Source organism: Sinocyclocheilus anshuiensis, unplaced genomic scaffold (genome assembly GCF_001515605.1).
Source record: "Sinocyclocheilus anshuiensis isolate Anshui unplaced genomic scaffold, SAMN03320099.WGS_v1.1 scaffold1075, whole genome shotgun sequence".
NCBI classification, from domain to species: Eukaryota; Metazoa; Chordata; class Actinopteri; order Cypriniformes; family Cyprinidae; genus Sinocyclocheilus; species Sinocyclocheilus anshuiensis.
In genome coordinates this window covers 2,155,092-2,161,832 of record NW_015544163.1, presented here as the reverse complement: position 1 = coordinate 2,161,832, position 6,741 = coordinate 2,155,092, and the positions used below count along the sequence as shown (strand labels likewise).

Sequence of the window (6,741 nt, the reverse complement as noted above, 5' to 3'; positions counted from 1 at the left end):
TTATATTAGGCTATAATTAAATAAACAGGAAGTCATTACAGGGTATGGCTGCAATATTATGACAAAAATCATTGTTGTCCAAAATTGCTCTTGATATTGTTTTGTGTTTGGGGAAAAGGAGAAAAGGCACATCACATCATAGACACAAACAAAACAACGTATTCAGGTTTCTCAGGTTATATGATTTACCTTCATCTCATCACTGACTTTTCTCAAGAGTGTCTTTTTGCCAAATTGTGTTGATATAAGAGTTTGTAAGATTATAAGGAGATAATTCCTAGTTTAGTTCCACTTTCTTATGTAACTGAACACCTGAGGCGACACAATCCCTCCCATCATTCCAGCTGATAAACCTGCCACAGCTACTTCTGTCACACAGACTTACGTATGTAACATTCCTCACTTTGATTATGAAGTATGGCAGACATGTTACATACAAGTAAATGAAAATGCAAACACAAATGTGAATGATTGTGGTTTCATTATATGCATCCACAAATATAGAGAACTATGACCCCACTAAAGACAACACACCGGAAATAAACTTCAAAAGACAGTTTATCACAAAGGTGTAGGTCTTTGTGCTCTTTTTCGAGTGCAAACCCTCTTTTGAGAGGCTTGTTCAAGTGAAACAAATGAAAAAAGTCTGTTACAGTGCCAGACAAGTAATATCTTGTTCATTAAATTTACATGCTAGATAAGTGACATTTAACATTGCTGTTTTTACTGAAATAGATCAAATTAATTGGTCCCAGGTCTACCACTCAGTTATGTTAAAATTAATAGGAACAACTCAATTTCAGTAATCAACTCAACAAATTGTGCCAAAACGTTTGTTTTAGAGTGCAGTGATTGTGTGTTGTATGGACTAATTTTTTTTGTATTTCAGGGGCTTGGCAGTACAACAGTAAAAAACACCATATTCCACTTTATACGGATGACAGAATTCCAGACATTCTGCTCAACATCTCAAAACTTTGAGAAAATAATGCAATTGCTTTATTTGTCATTTATTTTTTGCCACTTTTAGACAGAAAAAAATAGATAAAAATGCACATTACACATATACAGTACAGCAAGACAAATACATTTTTTTAAGATTATGTAAACCATTAAAATTGTTTGTCCAAATTTGTGACTGGTACTGTAAATAATATTTTGTTTTCATTGCTCTTACACTTTTTTTCAATTGTTCATGCAAATTCTTTCACTGATCAGTAATCATCACAGATAATCAGTGCTGTAGAGTTTTCATTACTCATATACCCCAAACTAACAAATGGATAGAGTTTCTCATCAAAAGACTGATCAGTGTAAGAGTAGAGATGAGAGCTGGACTCCACATCGTAAAAGGAAACCTGACACTTCTCATAATCCACAAACACACCAACCCTCTGGGGCTTCACTCTCAGAGAAAAAAGTACTTCTGGGGAGTTATAAGACAGATACATGTACTTCTCATATCTCAGACCCGTAATCCAGTATCCATTGAGAAGATTCATTATTTTCTCACTGGATTCTCTGGCCACTCCTAAATTCCACTCAGTTTGTCCCTGCACTTGCACCTCATAGTAAAAGCACCCTGAAGAAAACCCTTCCTTCCCAAGGACAGCAAGATATTTATCAAACTTGTCATTTTGCTCCTCCGCCCTGTCCACTCTTTCCAGTTGTGTGTTTCCATCTCTCACTTGTTTCCCATCACTAGACACGTTGAGACGTGGATGAGCCATATCAGCATCCAGAATCACATTCACTGTTAAAAAAATAAAAAAAAGTTTAGCAGATGTACAGTGCCAGTAAAAAGTTTAGACACATCTACTCAATCTTTAGATTTACTTAACGTGTAACATAAGGTAAAAATTTCTTACATTTGAACTTGTTTTATATACTTAAAATATATACGCTTTAAAAATGTTTCACTGTTACTGTAATCTCTGAAATGACAATAAATGAGCTCAGTAATGAATTTGGATGAAATGATTAAATGACACTTTTTACTTACCTTTATGTTTTCTTAAATACGTGATCACTAAAAACAGATGGGAAAGCATGGGGTCATAAAAAATTTCTTTTATATTAATAATTTTAGACACCACACATTCAACTACAAGTATTTTCTATAAGATAAACAAAAACAAATTTAATATTTTGTAGATAAAAATATATTGTAAATACCAATTAATAATGTAAATAATATAAATTCACCATCTTGTATATGGCTCTTCTGACTCTGTAAAAATTGAAAGTCTGTAGAAAGTTCTAAATAAAGAGAGAGAGAAAAACACATTATGAAAGAAATTATGTTGTTTCTTATAGGAACTATAAAAGACAACATCAATTTTATCAATTTTGATACATTTCAAGTTTAGGTTGCAAGATTATACATTTTTATAAATTTTCTTTTTAAATAGAATTATATTTATTAATATATATTTTAAGGTACATTTTGCCTGGGACCTGTAACATTATATTTTATATATAGAGGGTAGACTGGGGCAAGTTGTCACACATTTAACTTCAGTGAATATTTCCTAAGGCGTTTTCTTTTTGTGTGTGTCTGTACAAAACTTAAAAGTTATTACTGCAAATAAAGTGTTGTAGGGGTAAGTTGTCACAATGGGAAACTTTATAAGCACATTTTTAATAAACATTAGTATATAATGTATTTACATTTAATTTATTAAATATGAGAAAACAGATGATGTCATGGGTAGTTGTAGTGTAAGTAGTGCACAAAGATGAATAATCCAAAGAACAGTCTTTAATTCAAAACTCACTCAACAGATTACACAAGACTGTAACATTGACATGGACAAAGGAACTCAGGAACACAAGGAGCATATATATACACAAGACTAAACGAGGAACTAATGAGTTAACTGGACAACTGTAACGGGGCTGACGAGACGTGAGACGTGTGGATCCATCTGCAAGCTTTATTAAAGAGACGTGGTAAACAGGCAGGGTCAAACAATGGCAAACAGGTATATGGCGGGCAAAACACAAGAATAGTCCCAGGGCTAGCGTAGGTCACCGATCGGCAGACAGAATCACAGGGGCGAGACGAGAGGGAAAAATCCAGGAAAACAGGCAAAGATCAGAAACCGCGGAAACAGGCAAGGCAAGGCAAAACAAGGAAAACACAGAGACTCGGAATGGGGTACGGGCTAAACAATACTCAGCAGAGAAAGGTAGTTAGAGTGGGTGTTATATAGTGAGTGAGGTGATTAGAAACAGCTGTGTGCAATGAGTGCAATCAGTGCAGTGTGCAAATCGTGCAAAGAATGATGGGAAATGTAGTCCGGGGTGCTATGCAACAGTTTGTGTTGAGCGAGAGTCAATGTAATGGAAAGGGTGACCTCTGGTGGTGAATAAACGCAAGTCCATGGACCGAATTCGTGACAACAACAGGTAAACTGAATGCAACAATCAGACACACAGGGAAAATTGGGTCACATGACAGGGACACTGACAACACAATGGCTGCGTTCCAGTTAGTTTTTATGGCCTTCCCTTGCTAACTTCACACTGTCTCGTTGACTCAGATGTACGTCATTTAATACATTGCACGAGTGCCCACTTCTCCACTGCTGGCGGAATCATTGTAATGGGTTGAATTGGAACGCCCTAAGACCTTGATCACTTTCACCTGATTTATTATTTACATTTTTCCCTTACAAATTTGTTTGATGCTGCATTTTGTATGTATATATGTATGCTTGAGCTGTTTTAAATATAAAAAATAGAAAATAAAAAAATTAATAGAGTTGTTTGAGGTGGGGATAAATTAAATGTGATCTGCTGTGAAGTCACAATCATGTTGCATTGTGGTCTATGGAGCAGCCTGAAGTGTACATATGAAGTGGACTCACTTCCTCAGTCAAAATTGAGGGGTGAGGGTCTGTCCATATAAATTTCCCTCGTCCACTTTACGAAGTGGAACGCACTTCAAAATGGCAGCAGGGATTCCCCTGAGGGAAAGTGTTTAGGGAAGTTTGTGAGTGTGTGTCTAAGTTAGGGTGATCATACGTGCCATTTTCCCAGGACGCGTCCTGGCCCGGATTTGTTTTGGCTTTGTTTTCATGCTTGCTGAAGGTAATGCTCGAAAAGTAGTTTGACCAATAGCATGCAAGCATTGTACATAATGGACCAATCATGGCGTGTGAGAAGGTGGGATCTACGGTCAAAGTGATGCAATTATGCGTACATATTAGGTGTGTTCGACTTAAAAGCAGTGCGGCTCAGACCGATCAGTGTTTGACATCAAAGTACCTCGAGAGCGTTTCAAAAGCATAACCGTCTGTATGGTACTTTGATGTCATACACCGATCGGTCTGCACACGCAAACAAAGCCAAAACCTAGATATTTTAGGCAATATAGAAATCCTGGCCAGGACGCGTCCTGGGAAAATGGCACGTATGGTCACCCTAGTCTAAGTGAAGTGGAACGCAGCCCACAGAACACAGAACATAATCCTGACTAGGGATGGGAATTGAAAATCAATTCTAATTCCAGAATCAGATACTTAAGGTCAGGAATCGAATACTTGTTGTAAAATTAAAAATTCAATTCCACCTATCAATTCCTGTGTGCGCATCTTTTTTTAAGTGGCGAAAAGGGTCTGTTAAAAATGTATTTGTCTTTGAATCATTAATTCAAGAGATTCATTCAAAAACAATGATTCATCCAGTAATGAGTGAGTCATTAGCACCTTTCACACAGTAATACCAGTAAATTGCCGTAAAATTACCGGAACGACATTAACACATCGGTTTCAAATTACCGGTAAATTCTGTGACATCATTAAACAGAAATGACCTCTAAATGGCTGCGCATCCCGGTGTTGTGTTTGTAAACATGGAGTAAATCAGTGTTTTTGTTGATGTTTTCATTTTGGTGTCAAACGTTCATATTCATGCAGCTTCTTTTGGCCCAGAGACATCGCATTACACAACTTCAAACACAGCAAAGAGTAAATGCATCATCTGCGTCAGAATGTTATGATTGGCCCAGAGTAGACGTCTACGCCAGCACGTTCTGAACTCGTACGTGCTCATACCGGTAATCTTGATTCTGCATTCACACACACAGCAGAATTCCGGCAATTTACTGGTAATATTAAAACTTCTCATACCAGTAAATTGCCGGAACGTATTTACCGGTATTTTTAAAAAAGGACCAGTTCACACATGATCTCTTTATGGCTATTTACCGGGAATTTTCCAGTAACGTCTGTATGTGTGAAAGGGGTAATTGAATCATTCATTCATAAATTCCATGAGATTTTCTTAAAGGGGTCATATGATGCGATTTCAAGTTTTCCTTTCTCTTTGGAGTGTTACAAGCTGATTGTGCATAGATAAGATCCCTGAAGTTGCAAAAACTAAAGTCTCAAAACCAAAGAGATATTCTTTATCAAAGTTAAGACTCTACCACGCCCCCCTAAAACGGCTCGTTCTAACACGCCCCCACATATCTACCTCACTATCTGGAAATATTTGCGTAATGCCGCCCAAATGTTCACGCAAAGATAGAAGGCGTGGTTTCAGTGACCGCAGTTAGTGTTGAAGCAGCCATGTCAGGGAGACGCTGTGTGTTTCTAGGCGAAAGCAAAAGCACTTTATTTGGCCTTCCGAAAGTAGATGCATTTAGGAATCTTTAAGATTACTTACAACAGAACAGCAATGCATTTTATGGACGACCTTTTCGTGAACCTAGGAGAGGAGGTAATTCTGACTTTGCTATGACAATCTGGCGCTTCTGAATCAGCTACTGTTTTGTTATTAGTTTAAGTATTTGCTATTGACTGTTCAAATGCGGAGTTTTGCGCATCGTGTGTGTGTGTGTGTGCGCGAGCGAGCGAGCGAAAGCGAGAGAGAGAGAGAGAGCGCGAAAGAGAGAGAGCGGGAGAGGGAGAGAGCAAGCGAGAGAGAGAGAGAGAGAGAGAGAGACAGCGTCACATCAAAGTGGAGTCAGCTGGCCAATCAGAGCAGACTGCACTTGTCGGAAGGAGGGACTTTGTAGAAAACGAAGCGTTTGAGAGAGGCGGGGCATAGAGAACCTACAATAATGTACAGTATTTGAAAAAAAAATGTGTTTTTGAACATTAAAGCATGTCAACATATTCTGTTACACCAAATACAAAGTAATGATCTTTAAAAAAGCATCATATGACCCCTTTAAAAAAAATCGAATCAATTGAATTCATACAACTTTGACAGTTTATTCAAAATGTATCAGTGCAAGGTTTATTAGATGTATGTATTTATTTTTATAACTAGTTGCCAAGACCGCATTTCTCTTTTTTGTTTAGTTTAACTTTTCTACTTTTTTTTCAGTTAACATTAATGTAATAAAGTACACCGCACACATTATGATAGACCTATAGAAAAAAATATTTGAATCTTTTTCTTTTCTAAGAATGACTTAACTTGAAGTGCTGTAAAAAAAAAATTGGAAAAAAAAATATTATTTTAAGGTACTTTATGATATGTTGCCATACGGCAACAGCATACAATAGTGGATCTAACTTAGAATAAGTGTAAGCTTACTTATAATTAATATTTTTCCTCAGAAATGTTGTTTGTGTTGATTCGATTGGTGCTATTATAAGCTTTAACACAGTACTTATAATTGACACCTTATACATACTTTCCAACAACTTGTGCTTTTATTTATTCTATTTTTTTTTGCTGAATAATGATTTATAATTGTTTTAATTTCATTACATTTTTCATGAA

The 6,741-nt window shown here is 36.6% G+C and overlaps 1 pseudogene; it reads right to left on the bottom strand.

The window, feature by feature from the left end:
* Nucleotides 1-1,214: 1,214 nt before the first annotated feature.
* Nucleotides 1,215-6,741, bottom strand: part of LOC107695659 (butyrophilin subfamily 2 member A2-like) — a 46,261-nt pseudogene continuing 40,734 nt past the window's right edge.